Source organism: Lissotriton helveticus, chromosome 3_1, assembly GCF_964261635.1.
Source record: "Lissotriton helveticus chromosome 3_1, aLisHel1.1, whole genome shotgun sequence".
NCBI classification, from domain to species: domain Eukaryota; kingdom Metazoa; phylum Chordata; class Amphibia; order Caudata; family Salamandridae; genus Lissotriton; species Lissotriton helveticus.
This window is the reverse complement of record NC_136061.1, coordinates 2,096,998,321-2,097,017,845: the sequence shown is the minus strand read 5'-3', so window position 1 is coordinate 2,097,017,845 and position 19,525 is coordinate 2,096,998,321. Positions and strand designations below refer to the sequence as shown.

The window sequence follows — 19,525 nt, the reverse complement described above, 5'->3', positions numbered from 1 at the left end:
CAAAATTCAACATTAACCATGATGTAGTCAATGGTTGTGGATTTCCCGGCTCTGTTATAGGTAAATTTCCCCGGCACATCGGAAGGGAATCTGCCGTTACAGGCTCTAAGGAAGTGGGAAACTAAAAGCGTGTTGATATGCAATGCCAGTGGAGTCAGACGCTTAGCTGGATTGGGAACCAGGGCTTCGGTAATTCCGGCAGCGGTCACATGAAGTCTGACAATATTAGGAAACAGACTGATTTAATGATTTATATACCCATTGAGTGAAAACAACATTTTGATTCAACTAAAGACGAGACTGAAAAGAGAAATGAAGCGAAATAGTGTAAGCAGACGCTGCCATGCATTGCAGGTCGGTGCCCAGGTCTGAGAAGTATTTGCAGTCCCCATGGCCTCACATACATGCTAAGTTCTGCTTTGGCCTTGTCTCTTATTGCAGTAACAACTTTAAAATATGAAAGCATATTTTGATCTCACTAAATTTCCGATATTAAACATAGCTCCTTCGATTAGTCATAAGGCACTTTGTTACTTTAAACCCCGTGGAATCAGGGCATTACAATTTATATGCCATGCTGAAGGGGTATGCCATTTCTAATTAAATTAGCAGACATATTAATGTTGCGTGCTGCACTGTTTCTCTGCTTAACAAATGGTAGCAGTTCTCAGAGCTGAACACTGTGCATTGTACTTGCTAAGTAGTGCAGTCAAACAGTTAAAGAAATTATTGCAGAGTCAGTCACTGGTAATCTCTGCCTGAGTTGTAGGTCTCTGGTCAAAGTTGTAGCAAGAACACTTGATTCTTGGTTTGGGCAATGTTAGACGGGGACCGGGAGGGTCGGCCGAGCACAGTGATCGCACAGACAGGTAACTTCCCCCCCACAGATGGACACCACACAAAGTTCAGGGTAACACCTTTTATAGGCACTTCTGGGAGTAGAGTGGTACGATACAAGGCAATCAGGACACGATGATCCTCTCAATTCTAGTCTCTAGTAGGGGAAGGGGGTAGCGGGACAGTCTGGGTACCCACGGGTACGGGGGTGTAACGGTGATGGCTCACAATCCTCGAGCTCGGTGTTCGGAGGGGTCAGACCGCGGCAGCGCCGGCAGGTCCCGGAGAGGTCGTAGGTGGCAACGGGCCGCGGCAGCGCCAGCAGGTCCCAACGACGATGAAGGTTACAACGGGCCGCGGCAGCGCCAGCAGGTCCCACGAGAATGCAGGTTGCAACGGGCCGCGGCAGCGCCAGCAGGTCCCACGAGGATGAAGGTTACAACGGGCCACGGCAGCGCCAGCAGGTCCCAACGAGGATGAAGGTTGCAGAGGGCCGCGGCAGCGCCAGCAGGTCCCAACGAGGATGAAGGTTGCAGAGGGCCGCGGCAGCGCCAGCAGGTCCCAACGAGGAGGAAGGTTGCAGAGGGCCGCGGCAGCGCCAGCAGGCAGGACAATAGTTCACAAGGCAGGGCTGTGGCAGCGCCAGCAGTCCGTCAAGGATGAGTTCGTCGCGGTGTCTCTCGACTCCAGGATACAACTCCCTTCCTGTCCTGGGGCTGCCTCAGTTATAGGTCTGGCGCCCTTTGATGTCCGGACCCTCGCTCTTGGAGGTCGGGAGGTCTGGGATGAGGGAGTCCAGACACCCAGCAGGGGGGTGGAGCCAGCGCCCGAGGAGGCTGGGGGTGCTCGGCACCTGGCGGGGGAGAGCCATCGACACTTCGTACTCCCATTGACCTGCCAAGTGGGCCGTTCACCTCCTGGGTGGAGGGTGGTGCCGGGATGTCGGGGCCTGGCCAGGCCCAGGGTTGGGGTCGGGCTGAGGCCGCACGGCCGCGTGGTGCCGTGTCCAAGATGGCGGCTGGGCCGGGCAATGGTGCTGACGGTGGCCCGGGCCCTGTCCTGCGGGGAGGGAGCGAGCCCTTCATGTGGCCTGTCCAACATGCGTCCCCCCCAGCTGAAGGCGGGGAGAGTCACCCATCTTCTTGGGGACTTTCCTCGTCGAGGCGGAAAAAGCGGGACAGGCCATCCGCGTTGGCGTGGTCTTGGCCGGGTCGATGTTCCACAGTGAAGTCCATCCCCTGCAGGGAGATGGACCAACGTAGTAGTTTCGGGTTTTCCCCCCGCATCTGCATGAGCCATTGCAGGGGTCGATGATCGGTCTGGACCCGGAAGTGGGTGCCGAAGAGATAAGGCCGGAGCTTTTTGAGGGCCCACACCACGGCGAAGGCCTCCCTCTCGATGGTGCTCCAGCGTCGTTCTCGGGCCAGGAGCCGTCTGCTGATGAAAGCCACTGGCTGGTCAAGCCCTTCGGGGTTCAGCTGGGAAAGGACTGCCCCAACGCCATGGTCGGAGGCATCTGTTTGGACGATAAATTCCCGGCTGTAGTCGGGGGGCCTGGAGCACCGGGGCGGAGCACATGGCGGCCTTCAGCTTCTCGAAGGCCGCTTGACAGTCTGGGGTCCAGTTGACCTTCTTTGGTTGGTTTTTGGAGGTAAGTTCCGTGAGGGGCCCTACGAGGCTGCCATAGTCCCTCACGAACCGTCGGTAGTAGCCTGTGAGTCCCAAGAAGGCGCGGACCTCGGTCTGGGTGATGGGGGACTGCCACGACTGGATGGCAGCGATCTTGAGTTGCAGAGGGGCCACCAGACCGCTTCCCACCTGGTGCCCGAGATAGGTCACGGACCCCTGGCCAATTTGGCATTTGCTGGCCTTGATCGTGAGGCCAGCTCGTTGGAGGGCCTGTAGCACCTCTCGGAGGTGGTGGCGGTGGTCGGACCAGTGGTGGCTGTACACAGCGATATCGTCCAGGTAGGCGGCGCTGAATCCTTCGAGTCCTGCCAGGACCTGGTTTACTAGCCGCTGAAATGTTGCTGGCGCATTCTTCATGCCGAATGGCATGACCTTGAAGTGATAGTGGCCATCAGGGGTAGAGAATGCCGATCGTTCTTGGGCCCGGGGTGTGAGACCGATCTGCCAGTAGCCCGCTGTCAGGTCGAAGATGCTGAGGTAGCGGGCAGCTCCCATGCGGTCGATTAGTTCATCTGCTCGGGGGATGGGGTGTGCGTCTGTTCTGGTGACCGCATTCAAGCCCCGGTAGTCGACGCAGAACCGGAGCTCCGGCGTGGCGCCGGGGGCGGCCGCTTTGGGGACCAGTACCACTGGGCTGGCCCAGGGGCTGTCTGAGGGCTCGATGATCCAGAGTGTGAGCATCTTGGCCACCTCCTCTTGGATGCAGGCCCGTACCCGATCTGGTACGCGGTAGGCCCGATGGCGGATAGGGGGACTGTCTCCAGTGTCCACGTGTGTAAGCACCAGGGGGTGACCCCTGGGGTGAGGGAGAACAGGGTGGAGAACTGGAGCAGGAGGACTCGGCAGTCTTGGCGCTGTTCCAGGGTGAGGGCCTCCGAGAGTCGGACCCCGTCCACGGAGCCGTCCTTCTCCCGTGACCGTAGGAGGTCAGGAAGGGGTTCGGAGTCCTCCTCGGTTCCATTGTCGGTTGCCATCAGGAGACTGAGTTCGGAGCGTACAAAGTGGGGTTTCAGTCTATTAGCGTGGAGGACCCGGAGAGGGTTTCGGGAAGATTCCATATCGATGAGATAGGTGACAGGGCTCTTGCGCTCGATTACTTTGAAGGGCCCCGTCCATTTGTCTTGCAGGGCGCATGGTTCGGTGGGAGACATTACCCACACTTGTTGGCCGGGTTCAAATTCGATGGAGGATGCATTTTGATCGTACCACCTTTTCATGTCCTCCTGACTGGCCTCCAGGTTTGTTTTTGCCATCTCTCTGAACCTTCTGGTCTGGTTGCGGAGGGTTAGGAGGTACTTGAAAACATCTGGAGGGTTCTTTAGAGGGGGCATTTCCCAGCCTTCTTTGACTAGGCTGAGCGGGCCTCGCACCGGGTGTCCATACAAGAGTTCGAAAGGGCTGAAGCCGAGGGACTTCTGGGGGACTTCTCGGTAGGCAAAGAGAAGGCACGGTAGTAGCACATCCCACTGGCGACGGAGGGGCTCTTCCAACCCCCCAATCATCCCTTTGAGCGTGCGGTTGAACCGCTCAACCAGTCCGTTCCCTTGAGGGTGATAGGGGGTCGTGAATCGGTAGGTGACCCCACACTGTTGCCAGAGGGACTTCATGTATTTTGAGATAAAGTTCGTACCCCTGTCGCTGACGACTTCCCGGGGGAAGCCCACTCGAGAGAAGATCCCCATCAAGGCTCGACCCACTACTGGGGCTGTTATCGTACGAAGGGGGACCGCCTCAGGATAGCGGGTAGCGTGATCCACCAGGACCAGGATGAAGCGATGTCCCTGTGCTGTTCGGGGGTCCAGGGGCCCCACAATGTCTATTCCCACCCTTTCGAACGGGGTGGTCACCACGGGGAATGGTTGTAGGGGTGCCTTGAGTTTGCGGCCGCTCTTCCCACTGGCCTGGCAGGTCGGGCAGGACCGGCAATGGTTGGATACGTCATTTCTCATTTTGGGCCAAAAAAAGTGAGTCACCAGGCGGTGGTAGGTCTTGTCTTGGCCCAGGTGCCCGGCCAGGGGGGCATCATGGGCTAGGTTCAACAGGAAGTCTCTGAAGTGGAGGGGCACCACCAGCACTCGCCCGGCCCCCAGTTCTGCGATTTTCTGTTCGCTGTACAATAGATCATTGTCCCAATAAACCCAGTGGGCCCCGGTGGTGTCTCCTTGGCTCTGGGCGAGCGCTTGCTGTCGCAATCCCTCGAGGGAGGGGCAGGTCTTTTGCTCCTGCCGGAATTGTTCCTGGGTGGGCCCCCCTTCTTGACGCCACTGAGCCAGGTCGGGAAGCTCGGGGGGCTGTGTGGACCCCTCTGGGGTGGGGTCCGGGTGGTCGGTCTGGAGGAAGTCTTCTTCTGGAGTGATCGAGGGCGGAGGTGCTGCCCATTCTGGTTCTTCTGGTCTAGGGATGGTGCGGGTGGCCATGGACCGGGTGGTTACGCACGCCCAGTCCGGGAGACCCAACATCCCCAGATGCTCTCTTCTTTCCACAGCGGCCCACGGGGAGCTCTCGAGATCGTTCCCCAGGAGGCAGTCTACGGGGGCATCGTCACGGACAGTTACTTTCAGCATGCCGGACACTCCTCCCCATTCGAAGGGGACGCAGGCCATCCGACACAGGCTCTCCGAGTTATCTGCCGATCGGACGGGGCAAAGTACGTTTGGTAGGATTTGTTCTGGAGTCACCAGGTGACAGCGGACAGCCGTCACACTGGCCCCGGTGTCACGCAGGGCCTCGGCCTTGCGCCCATTGATGCTCACCCATTGGCTGTACTTCCGAGTGTTGGCGGGCAGGGGAGTCCGCGGGACCATGTCTCTTCCTCCTAGGCATGCCAGGGTCATGGCGGCGGGTTCCCACTCGAACTGCTCCGACTCATAGGTCTCCGTGTCTTCGGAGACTTGTTCTTCTCCCAGGGCGGCGGCCGCCATCTGGCGGGGCCCGGGGGCCTGGTTCTTCGGGCAGGTCGGGTCACTGGCATAGTGGCCGACTCGCTGGCATCGATGACACGTCACGTTAGCTCGGAACCCCGGGCGCATCGGGGGGTTTCCCCGGCCTGCTGGGGCCGGGGTGGCGTTAGTGGGTGCGGCCGGGGCGGCGTCTCTGCCCCGGCCCGGGCCTCCTCCTCCTCCTCCGGGACGATGGTGACCTTGGTTGGTTCTGTTCTGCTCATTCGGCCCACTCCGGGCCACTCGGGTGCTCTCCCACCGGTCAGCCTCGGTGGCGAGCTGCCGGGGTTCAGTCAATTTACTGTCGAGGAGGTGCTGCCTGAGCTCGACAAAGCAGTTGTTGGAGAGGTGCTCCCACACAATGAGATTGAAGAGTTGTTCGTAAGTGGTTACGTGGTTACCCTTGATCCACCCCTCGAAGGCTCGGCTGAAATAGTTCACGTATTCCAACCACGTCGTACCTGGGATCCTGGTGCAGTTGCGGAACCTCTGGCGGTACATTTCGGGTGTAAGTCCATATCGACTGAGGAGGGCGGCCTTCATGTGGTCATAGGACGTCATTTGATGGTCCGGAAGCTGCAGCAGGGCATCACGACCCTCGTTGACGAATCTCCCCCATAGACCGGCTCCCCAGTCACTTCGAGCGACCCGGTGGGCGGTCATGGCAATCTCATGGGCCTTGAACCACTGCTGTATGTCGTCGTTCCGGTGATATTCTCGGACCACATCCTTGGGGATGTGGACCTTCTGCTCGGTAGGACCCGGGGAGTGCGGTTGCTCGGGCACCCCTAGGTTTTTGTTCAGTTTGCGCATTTCTATCTCCGCTAGTTTGCACTCGTGCTCGTATGCCAGTCTTTTTTCTTCGAGGTCTCTCTGTCTCTGTTTTTCCTCTCGCTCTTCTCTGAGCCGTAAGTGTTCTAAGTTTATTTTTTGTTCCGCCAGTTTCAATTCTCCGTCTAATCTGAGTCGTGCCAAGTCTAACTCGTGTAATCTATTTTTTTCCCGCTCTTGGATCTCTTCATGGGAGGGGCCTGTTCTCCGTTCCTCCGTCCGGGTGGTGTTGACTTCCGGGGCTGCGGGGTCCCGGGGGGTTGCGGTATTTGTCTCTGTCCAGGCCTCTAGGGCGTTTTTGAAGTCTTCTTTTGTGCTTAGCCCGGTGGTAGCAATGCCTAAGTCCATGCAAAATTGTTTGAGCTCTCGGTGGTTGTATTCTTCCAGCTTTTCCATCTGGAACTTCTCCGCCGATCCGCTCTCTTTGGTCGTCATTGTGGTTTTAGTCGTAGGGTGAGTTACTGTCTGTACGGTACGCGTTGGTTCGGATCGCGCCGCTAGCCACCAATGTTAGACGGGGACCGGGAGGGTCGGCCGAGCACAGTGATCGCACAGACAGGTAACTTCCCCCCCACAGATGGACACCACACAAAGTTCAGGGTAACACCTTTTATAGGCACTTCTGGGAGTAGAGTGGTACGATACAAGGCAATCAGGACACGATGATCCTCTCAATTCTAGTCTCTAGTAGGGGAAGGGGGTAGCGGGACAGTCTGGGTACCCACGGGTACGGGGGTGTAACGGTGATGGCTCACAATCCTCGAGCTCGGTGTTCGGAGGGGTCAGACCGCGGCAGCGCCGGCAGGTCCCGGAGAGGTCGTAGGTGGCAACGGGCCGCGGCAGCGCCAGCAGGTCCCAACGAGGATGAAGGTTACAACGGGCCGCGGCAGCGCCAGCAGGTCCCACGAGAATGCAGGTTGCAACGGGCCGCGGCAGCGCCAGCAGGTCCCACGAGGATGAAGGTTACAACGGGCCACGGCAGCGCCAGCAGGTCCCAACGAGGATGAAGGTTGCAGAGGGCCGCGGCAGCGCCAGCAGGTCCCAACGAGGATGAAGGTTGCAGAGGGCCGCGGCAGCGCCAGCAGGTCCCAACGAGGAGGAAGGTTGCAGAGGGCCGCGGCAGCGCCAGCAGGCAGGACAATAGTTCACAAGGCAGGGCTGTGGCAGCGCCAGCAGTCCGTCAAGGATGAGTTCGTCGCGGTGTCTCTCGACTCCAGGATACAACTCCCTTCCTGTCCTGGGGCTGCCTCAGTTATAGGTCTGGCGCCCTTTGATGTCCGGACCCAAGCTCTTGGAGGTCGGGAGGTCTGGGATGAGGGAGTCCAGACACCCAGCAGGGGGGTGGAGCCAGCGCCCGAGGAGGCTGGGGGTGCTCGGCACCTGGCGGGGGAGAGCCATCGACACTTCGTACTCCCATTGACCTGCCAAGTGGGCCGTTCACCTCCTGGGTGGAGGGTGGTGCCGGGATGTCGGGGCCTGGCCAGGCCCAGGGTTGGGGTCGGGCTGAGGCCGCACGGCCGCGTGGTGCCGTGTCCAAGATGGCGGCTGGGCGCTGACGGTGGCCCGGGCCCTGTCCTGCGGGGAGGGAGCGAGCCCTTCATGTGGCCTGTCCAACAGGCAACATAACCTGTTCTCTTTCTCTGCTTCATGTTATGATAGATGGCAGTTTTTACCAGAGACCACCCTGGCTATGTCTGGATTTTGTCTTTTGTAATGAGTTGTCAAAGTTGTTATGGATGTTCACTTGTTCTGCCAGTGAATGTTTTGATTAATTCAACATTCCGTCCATCATCTGGTCTTTTTGCATTTGTCGCCCTAGGAGGGAGCTGTGCACCCCGTGCCCGTTATGCCACTGGATTCAAGCTAGCCTGGCTGGTGAGGGGTGATACCCCGAAACTGGTCCCAGGATGCTTGTTTCTGGTCCAGGGAAGACCTGGCCTGGCAGTTCGGGTTGGAATGTTCCCATGGGGAACAGGGTCAAGACTGATTAGCATATGGCTTGGTTTAAACTGGAATAGCATGCTGTGCAAAAAAACAATGGATTTAATTTTGACTGATTCCAAAAACAGCCCACCCCTTGCCTACGATAATAATAATCCACATTTGTAAAGCGCACAATCACCCGTAAGGGTCTCTAGGCGCTGGGGGCCGTCGGGAAGATTAAGCAAGCTATTGCCCAGAGTTACATGGTGCTGGGCTAATCTGCCGCCGGCGCTGGGGATCGAACCGTGATCCCCAGATTCCAACGTCAGTCGCCCTGGCGCCACACCTCTCCCACGATACGATCAGACTATATTGTGGAATTGATTTTCTCTTTAAATGTTTATGCGGTCGCTTAATCTGTTTTGTTGCTGGCATGGTTCAAATGTATGGTTTCCGTGTAGATACACTTCAGTTGTCAGTGAACAGATCATGTCAAATGTCAGGCGACTTTAGTAGGCGCAGTGGTAGCATGGACGCCTGTTTACTGTGTTGTGAAAGACGATCATGTTAGATATACATTTCATCACATTGCTCAGATCTCAAGGCAAATCGTGCAGCTATTGTTAATTGAAGGATGCTACAGAAATATCGACGATTTAAAAAATGTAATTGGTGCCCAAGTATATTGTGTATACTTTGGTTGCTATAGCAGAGAGCCTTCCAAACAGTTTTGCAAAATGCACGTTGGAACTAAACATGGTATAACATAGTGTTTTACATGGCTGCAGGTAGAACTCATGCAATAATGTTCACAGGTGTGTGTGCCGGATGTGGCGACGAGGTTCGTAGATTGCATGTTCCCAGATGACTCAATGTTATCAAGAACGCTGAATTTCAGGTGAGCGGCCGAATGCCTTCTTGGTGCTGTGGCACTGGTGCTTTTCAGTTCATCCAGTTTTATTAACACACCTAAAAATAATGATTTGTAAAGTAAAATAAAAAAATGAATCACTTTGTTGACGTGGTGTCACACTTTGCAAGGATATGCCAAGGGAAAGATACAAGCAATAAAGGTGCACATTGTTTCCCTTCAATTAACACCGTGCTGAATAAATGGAAACATACCTATGAGAATACCATAGAAAAAGGAAGACCCTGAGAGACAAGAAAACTGAGAGACACAGACACCGGGAGACACAAACACCGCGAGATAGACACACACAAACAGACACTGGAAGACACCTACATTAGGATTCATGGATTGACACAAACATAAGAAAACACTGAGACACAGACAAGTGACCCTGGGAGACAAGAACACTGAGTGACTCACAGACTGGGGGTCACGAACAGACACTGGGAGACACGACCACTGAGAGACACAGACAAAGGAAGACACTGGGAGACATGAACACCTAGAACACAAACAAATGAAGACACTGGGAGACATGAACACCGAGAGACAAACAAAGAAAGACACTGGGAGACACGAACACTGAGAGACACAAACCAAGGAAGAGGCTGGGAGACATGAACACAGACACAGACAAAGGAAGACAGACATGAACACTGAGAGGCACAAACAAAGGAAGACACTGGGAGACAGGAACACAGACACAAAGGAAGACACTGGGAGACATGAACACTGAGGGACACAGACAAAGGAAGAAACTGGAAGACAAACACTGGAAGACACTGGGAGACACACTGAGAGACAAACAAAGGAAGACAGGAACACAGACACAAAGGAAGACAATGGGAGACATGAACACAGAGATACAAACACTGGAAGACACTGGGAGACATTCTGAGAGACACAAACAAAGGAAGACACTGGGAGACAGGAACATACACAAACAAAGGAAAACACTGGGAGACAGGAACACAGAGACACAAACAAAGGAAGACACTGGGAGACATGAACACAGACACAAACAAAGGAAGACACTGGGAGACATGAACACTGAAGGACACAGACAAAGGAAGACAATGTAAGACAAACACTGGAAGACACTGGGAGACATGAACACCGAGAGACAGACAAGGAAGACGCTGGGAGGCATGAACACATACAGACAAAGTAAGACACTGTAAGACACAAACACTGGGAGACAGGAACACATACACAAACAAAGGAAGACACTGGGAGCCATGAACACTGAGGGACACAGACAAAGGAAGACACTGTAAGACACAAACACTGGGAGACACATTGAGAGACACAAAGGAAGACACTGGGAGACAGGAACACAGACACAAAGGAAGACACTGGGAGACAGGAACACAGAGATAGACACAAAGGAAGACACTGGGAGACAGGAACATAGACACAAAGGAAGACACAGACACTGGAAGACACAGACACTGAGAGACTGGAAGACACAGACAGAGAGACTGGAAGACACAGACACAGAGAGACTGGAAGACACAGACACAGAGAGACTGGAAGACACAGACACAGAGAGACTGGAAGACACAGACACAGAGAGACTGGAAGACACAGACACAGAGAGACTGGAAGACACAGACACAGAGAGACTGGAAGACACAGACACAGAGAGACTGGAAGACACAGACACAGAGAGACTGGAAGACACAGACACAGAGAGACTGGAAGACACAGACACAGAGAGACTGGAAGACACAGACACAGAGAGACTGGAAGACACAGACACAGAGAGACTGGAAGACACAGACACAGAGAGACTGGAAGACACAGACACAGAGAGACTGGAAGACACAGACACAGAGAGACTGGAAGACACAGACACAGAGAGACTGGAAGACACAGACACAGAGAGACTGGAAGACACAGACACAGAGAGACTGGAAGACACAGACACAGAGAGACTGGAAGACACAGACACAGAGAGACTGGAAGACACAGACACAGAGAGACTGGAAGACACAGACACAGAGAGACTGGAAGACACAGACACAGAGAGACTGGAAGACACAGACACAGAGAGACTGGGAGACTGGAAGCCACAGACACTGGGAGACTGGAAGCCACAGACACTGGGAGACTGGAAGCCACAGACACTGGGAGACTGGAAGCCACAGACACTGGGAGACTGGAAGCCACAGACACTGGGAGACTGGAAGCCACAGACACTGGGAGACTGGAAGCCACAGACACTGGGAGACTGGAAGCCACAGACACTGGGAGACTGGAAGCCACAGACACTGGGAGACTGGAAGCCACAGACACTGGGAGACTGGAAGCCACAGACACTGGGAGACTGGAAGCCACAGACACTGGGAGACTGGAAGCCACAGACACTGGGAGACTGGAAGCCACAGACACTGGGAGACTGGAAGCCACAGACACTGGGAGACTGGAAGCCACAGACACTGGGAGACTGGAAGCCACAGACACTGGGAGACTGGAAGCCACAGACACTGGGAGACTGGAAGCCACAGACACTGGGAGACTGGAAGCCACAGACACTGGGAGACTGGAAGCCACAGACACTGGGAGACTGGAAGCCACAGACACTGGGAGACTGGAAGCCACAGACACTGGGAGACTGGAAGCCACAGACACTGGGAGACTGGAAGCCACAGACACTGGGAGACTGGAAGCCACAGACACTGGGAGACTGAAAGCCACAGACACTGGGAGACTGAAAGACACAGACACTGGGAGACTGAAAGACACAGACACTGGGAGACTGAAAGACACAGACACTGGGAGACTGAAAGACACAGACACTGGGAGACTGAAAGACACAGACACTGGGAGACTGAAAGACACAGACACTGGGAGAATGAAAGACACAGACACTGGGAGACTGAAAGACACAGACACTGGGAGACTGAAAGACACAGACACTGGGAGACTGAAAGACACAGACACTGGGAGACTGAAAGACACAGACACTGGGAGACTGAAAGACACAGACACTGGGAGACTGAAAGACACAGACACTGGGAGACTGAAAGACACAGACACTGGGAGACTGAAAGACACAGACACTGGGAGACTGAAAGACACAGACACTGGGAGACTGAAAGACAGACACTGGGAGACTGAAAGACACAGACACTGGGAGACTGAAAGACACAGACACTGGGAGACTGGAAGAGAGACACTGGGAGACTGGAAGAGACACTGGGAGACTGGAAGAGACACTGGGAGACTGGAAGAGACACTGGGAGACTGGAAGAGACACTGGGAGACTGGAAGAGAGACACTGGGAGACTGGAAGAGAGACACTGGGAGACTGGAAGAGAGACACTGGGAGACTGGAAGAGAGACACTGGGAGACTGGAAGAGAGACACTGGGAGACTGGAAGAGAGACACTGGGAGACTGGAAGAGAGACACTGGGAGACTGGAAGAGAGACACTGGGAGACTGGAAGAGAGACACTGGGAGACTGGAAGAGAGACACTGGGAGACTGGAAGAGAGACACTGGGAGACTGGAAGAGAGACACTGGGAGACTGGAAGAGAGACACTGGGAGACTGGAAGAGAGACACTGGAAGAGGGAGACTGGAAGAGACAGACACTGGGAGACTGCAAGAGAGAGACTGGAAGGCACAGACACTGGGAGACACAGACCCTTGGATACTGGAAGACACTGGGAGACATGAACACTGAGGGACACAGACAAAGGAAGAAACTGGAAGACAAACACTGGAAGACAAACACTGGAAGACACTGGGAGACACACTGAGAGACAAACAAAGGAAGACACTGGGAGACAGGAACACAGACACAAAGGAAGACAATGGGAGACATGAACACAGATACAAACACTGGAAGACACTGGGAGACAATCTGAGAGACACAAACAAAGGAAGACACTGGGAGACAGGAACATACACAAACAAAGGAAAACACTGGGAGACAGGAACACAGAGACACAAACAAAGGAAGACACTGGGAGACATGAACACAGACACAAACAAAGGAAGACACTGGGAGACATGAACACTGAAGGACACAGACAAAGGAAGACAATGTAAGACAAACACTGGAAGACACTGGGAGACATGAACACCGAGAGACAGACAAAGGAAGACGCTGGGAGGCATGAACACAGATACAGACAAAGTAAGACACTAAGACACAAACACTGGAAGACACTGGGAGACAGGAACACATACACAAACAAAGGAAGACACTGGGAGACATGAACACTGAAGGAAACAGACAAAGGAAGACAATGTAAGACAAACACTGGAAGACACTGGGAGCCATGAACACTGAGGGACAGAGACAAAGGAAGACACTGTAAGACACAAACACTGGGAGACACACTGAGAGACACAAAGGAAGACACTGAGAGACACAAAGGAAGACACTGGGAGACAGGAACACAGACACAAAGGAAGACACTGGGAGACAGGAACACAGATAGACACAAAGTAAGACACTGGGAGACAGGAACACAGAGATAGACACAAAGTAAGACACTGGGAGACAGGAACACAGACAAACAAAGGAAGACACTGGGAGACAGGAACATAGACACAAAGGAAGACACTGGGAGACATGAACACAGAGGGACACAGACAAAGGAAGACACTGGGAGACATGAACACTGAAGGACACTGGGAGACAGACACTGACACACAGACACTGGAAGGCACCTACATTAGGATTCATGGATTGACACAAACACGGGAAAACACTGGGAGACAAGGACAAGAGACCTTGGGAGACAACACTGAGCGACACAGAGACTGGGTGTCACGAACAGACACTGGGAGACATGAACAAAGACACAGACAAAGGAAGACACTGGGAGAAACAAACACTGGAAGACATAGAAAGAGGAAGACCCTTAGAGACATGAATACTGCAAAATACAGCCACTGGGCGACACCTACACTGGGATTCCTGGATAGACACAAACCTGGGAAAACACTGGGAGACACAAGCACTGGAAGAGACAGACACTGGGAAACTGGAAGACACGGACACTAGGAGACTCGGAGACACTGGGAGACAAGAAGACTAGGAGACACAGACAAGGGAAAACACTGGAAAACAGGCACTGAGAGACAAACAGCCACTGGGCGACACCTACACTGGGATTGCTGGATAGACACCTGGGAAAACACTGGGAGACACAAGCAGTGTAAGACACAAAGGAAGACACTGGGAGACACAAACACTAGAAGACATTGAAAGAGGAAGGCCCTTAGAGACCCGAATACTGCAATACACAGCCACTGGGCGACACCTACACTGGGATTCCTGGATAGACACAAACCTGAGAAAACACAGGAAGACACAAGCACTGGAAGACACAAGCACTGGAAGACACAGACACTGGAAGACACAGACACTGGAAGACACAGACACTGGAAGACACAGACACTGGAAGACACAGACACTGGAAGACACAGACACTGGAAGACACAGACACTGGAAGACACAGACACTGGAAGACACAGACACTGGAAGACACAGACACTGGAAGACACAGACACAGAGACTGGAAGACACAGACACTGGGAGACACAGACACTGGGAGACACAGACACTGGGAGACACGAAGAGACAGACACTGGGAGACACAGACACTGGGAGACACGAAGACACAGACACTGGGAGACACGAAGACACAGACACTGGGAGACACGAAGACACAGACACTGGGAGACACGAAGACACAGACACTGGGAGACACGAAGACACAGACACTGGGAGACAGACACTGGGAGACACGAAGAGACAGACACTGGGAGACACAGACACTGGGAGACACGAAGAGACAGACACTGGGAGACACAGACACTGGGAGACACGAAGAGACAGACACTGGGAGACACAGACACTGGGAGACACGAAGAGACAGACACTGGGAGACACAGACACTGGGAGACACAGACACTGGGAGACACAGACACTGGGAGACACAGACACTGGGAGACACAGACACTGGGAGACACGAAGACACAGACACTGGGAGACACGAAGACACAGACACTGGGAGACACGAAGACACAGACACTGGGAGACACGAAGAGACAGACACTGGGAGACTGGAAGAGACAGACACTGGGAGACACACACTGGGAGACTGGAAGACACAGACACTTGGAGACTGGAAGACACAGACACTGGGAGATTGGAAGACACAGACACTGGGAGACTGGAAGACACAGACACTGGGAGACACGAAGACACAGACACTGGGAGACACAGACACTGGGAGACACGAAGACACAGACACTGGGAGACACAGACACTGGGAGACACGAAGACACAGACACTGGGAGACACAGACACTGGGAGACACGAAGAGACAGACACTGGGAGACACAGACACTGGGAGACACGAAGAGACAGACACTGGGAGACACAGACACTGGGAGACACGAAGAGACAGACACTGGGAGACACAGACACTGGGAGACACGAAGAGACAGACACTGGGAGACACAGACACTGGGAGACACGAAGAGACAGACACTGGGAGACACGAAGAGACAGACACTGGGAGACACAGACACTGGGAGACACGAAGAGACAGACACTGGGAGACACAGACACTGGGAGACACAGACACTGGGAGACACGAAGAGACAGACACTGGGAGACACAGACACTGGGAGACACGAAGAGACAGACACTGGGAGACACAGACACTGGGAGACACGAAGAGACAGACACTGGGAGACAGACACTGGGAGACACAGACACTGGGAGACACAGACACTGGGAGACACAGACACTGGGAGACACAGACACTGGGAGACACAGACACTGGGAGACACAGACACTGGGAGACACGAAGACACAGACACTGGGAGACACGAAGACACAGACACTGGGAGACACGAAGACACAGACACTGGGAGACACACACTGGGAGACTGGAAGACACAGACACTTGGAGACTGGAAGACACAGACACTGGGAGATTGGAAGACACAGACACTGGGAGACTGGAAGACACAGACACTGGGAGACACGAAGACACAGACACTGGGAGACACAGACACTGGGAGACACGAAGACACAGACACTGGGAGACACAGACACTGGGAGACACGAAGAGACAGACACTGGGAGACACAGACACTGGGAGACACGAAGAGACAGACACTGGGAGACACAGACACTGGGAGACACGAAGAGACAGACACTGGGAGACACGAAGAGACAGACACTGGGAGACACAGACACTGGGAGACACGAAGAGACAGACACTGGGAGACACAGACACTGGGAGACACGAAGAGACAGACACTGGGAGACACAGACACTGGGAGACACGAAGAGACAGACACTGGGAGACAGACACTGGGAGACACGAAGAGACAGACACTGGGAGACTGGAAGACACAGACACTGGGAGACTGGAAGACACAGACACTGGGAGACTGGAAGACACAGACACTGGGAGACTGGAAGACACAGACACTGGGAGACTGGAAGACACAGACACTGGGAGACTGGAAGACACAGACACTGGGAGACTGGAAGACACAGACACTGGGAGACTGGAAGACACAGACACTGGGAGACTCAAAGAGACACTGGGAGACTCAAAGAGACACTGGGAGACACAAAGAGACACGGGGAGACACAAAGAGACACGGGGAGACACAAAGAGACACGGGGAGACACAAAGAGACACGGGGAGACACAAAGAGACACGGGGAGACACAAAGAGACACGGGGAGACACAAAGAGACACGGGGAGACACAAAGAGACACGGGGAGACACAAAGAGACACGGGGAGACACAAAGAGACACGGGGAGACACAAAGAGACACGGGGAGACACAAAGAGACACGGGGAGACACAAAGAGACACGGGGAGACACAAAGAGACACGGGGAGACACAAAGAGACACGGGGAGACACAAAGAGACACGGGGAGACTCAAAGAGACACGGGGAGACTCAAAGAGACACGGGGAGACTCAAAGAGACACGGGGAGACTCAAAGAGACACGGGGAGACTCAAAGAGACACGGGGAGACTCAAAGAGACACGGGGAGACTCAAAGAGACACGGGGAGACTCAAAGAGACACGGGGAGACACAAAGAGACACGGGGAGACACAAAGAGACACGGGGAGACACAAAGAGACACGGGGAGACACAAAGAGACACGGGGAGACACAAAGAGACACGGGGAGACACAAAGAGACACGGGGAGACACAAAGAGACACGGGGAGACACAAAGAGACACGGGGAGACACAAAGAGACACGGGGAGACACAAAGAGACACGGGGAGACAAAGACACGGGGAGACACAAAGACACGGGGAGACACAAAGACACGGGGAGACACAAAGACACGGGGAGACACAAAGACACTGGGAGACACAAAGACACTGGGAGACACAAAGACACTGGGAGACACAAAGACACTGGGAGACACAAAGACACTGGGAGACACAAAGACACTGGGAGACACAAAGACACTGGGAGACACAAAGACACTGGGAGACACAAAGACACTGGGAGACACAAAGACACTGGGAGACACAAAGACACTGGGAGACACAAAGACACTGGGAGACACAAAGACACTGGGAGACACAAAGACACTGGGAGACACAAAGACACTGGGAGACACAAAGACACTGGGAGACACAAAGACACTGGGAGACACAAAGAGACACTGGGAGACACAAAGAGACACTGGGAGACACAAAGAGACACTGGGAGACACAAAGAGACACTGGGAGACACAAAGACTAGGAGATACAGACAATGGAAGACATCCACTGAGAGACAAACAGACGCTGGGAGACACCTGCACTAGGATTCATAGATTGACACAAACCTGGGAAAACGCTGGAGATAGAGATGAGGGAAGACCCTGGATCACCTTGATGCAGGAAGAAAGGGGGATTGTTTTACAAAAGATGCTTGATTTTTTTTAATATTCCTGGACTGCGATTGCTATATTATGCACTTTGAAAGTATTTGCACTTTTTCCTTTGCTTTACCAACTACAGTTTGTATAGATTCTGTAATTACGTGCTTTCTGATAGTTTGTTTTTATTGTACATTCTGTGCTAATTATGGTGTTGATTGCACTTGCTTGTAATACGTAACCCTTCAAACTTGTAATTAGCATTGCTTACAATAGAAATAATAACTTCAAACTGAAAAACACCTACATTAATGTTCTGAAGCATTCAAGCAGTTTTTATCCCCAGCCTCTTGCTTGCCTGTTTTTGTCCTGCTTACTCAAAGACATGATGGTAGGAATTGAAAATGCCTCAGTTGACGTTATTATCATGCACTACGCTTGACAGTCATAAGTGTGTAGCATGCAGATAATTTGTGTTTATTTCTCTTGGAGTTGGCAGGATACTGTTTTAAAGCTTGTGTACTCCTATATATTGTCAGTCGAGTGTGTAATTGCAGGTTTAGGTTAGACGTTCAAAGTTTCAAGATTTGTCCATCACTATAAATTCTAACTCAGACCCTTCATGGTTGTTCTTTAGCAATAGGCAGTTCCGGAGACAATAGGATCGCCCATTGCTCTGATTGCTGCCTCAGTTAAATAGACTACTCTTGGCAATGTTACAAATAGGGTATTTTATATGTGGAGTTTCTCCCACTTTCTTATTAGAACTTTGATGGGTGAGTTTAGAGTAAGTATACTTGTAAAGCGCACTGTTACTCCATCTCGGAGTGTCCTGGCGCTATATACCGCTGGGGAACCCGTCCTGGCTTTCCCTGTGAGATGGTCCCTCCTGAGCACCTCCAAGGTGAAGCCAGGCATCCCGGCGCTGATGGGGCCGTTGTGGAGATTAAGTAAGCTATTGCCCAGAGTTGCAGAGTGGGACCCATGGTTAGCGTAGGCACCTCGGCGAGAATTATCGAGTCCGCGGACATTGAACCAGACCCAGCCGCGTCGGAAATTGAACCCTGGTCCCGGGCCGATATCTGCTTCAGGGTCTGCCGGTTCTAACCAGTGAGCCACACTTCCCCACAATCAAGACAATATAGAAGCATTTCATTAAGTGTTGGAGGTTTCAAATCAAAATAGATCAGATTTTTGGGCTGTGGTGCGAAGTGGTAGGTGGTGGGCCGAGCTGCCGGGGGGGGTAGGAGGGGGGGGTTGCCATCTATGTACTTCGCAGGGGGGGCCCCCTCAAGTTTTGTTACGCCACTGCCACCATAAGACAGGTTTCTGGACCCATGGCTAGAGAGCCTCTGCTTTTTGGGTCCCGAAACTAAGCCCATCCTGGGCAGAGGGGTCATGCCTCCTCCCCCAGGACGGGCTGGATCCACTAAGAGGAAGCTTCAAAGGCCCGCTGCCTTTTGCTGCCCTCAGCAACTGGCTCCCACTGGTTCTGGCCTCAACTTTGGGGAG

General features: G+C 53.6%; 1 protein-coding gene across 4 annotated transcripts in view; it reads right to left on the bottom strand.

Moving 5' to 3' along the window:
• LOC144824137 (protein regulator of cytokinesis 1-like) overlaps positions 1 to 19,525 on the bottom strand; it is a 619,082-nt gene that overhangs the window by 452,184 nt on the left and 147,373 nt on the right. The gene's annotated exons all lie outside the window — the stretch shown is intronic.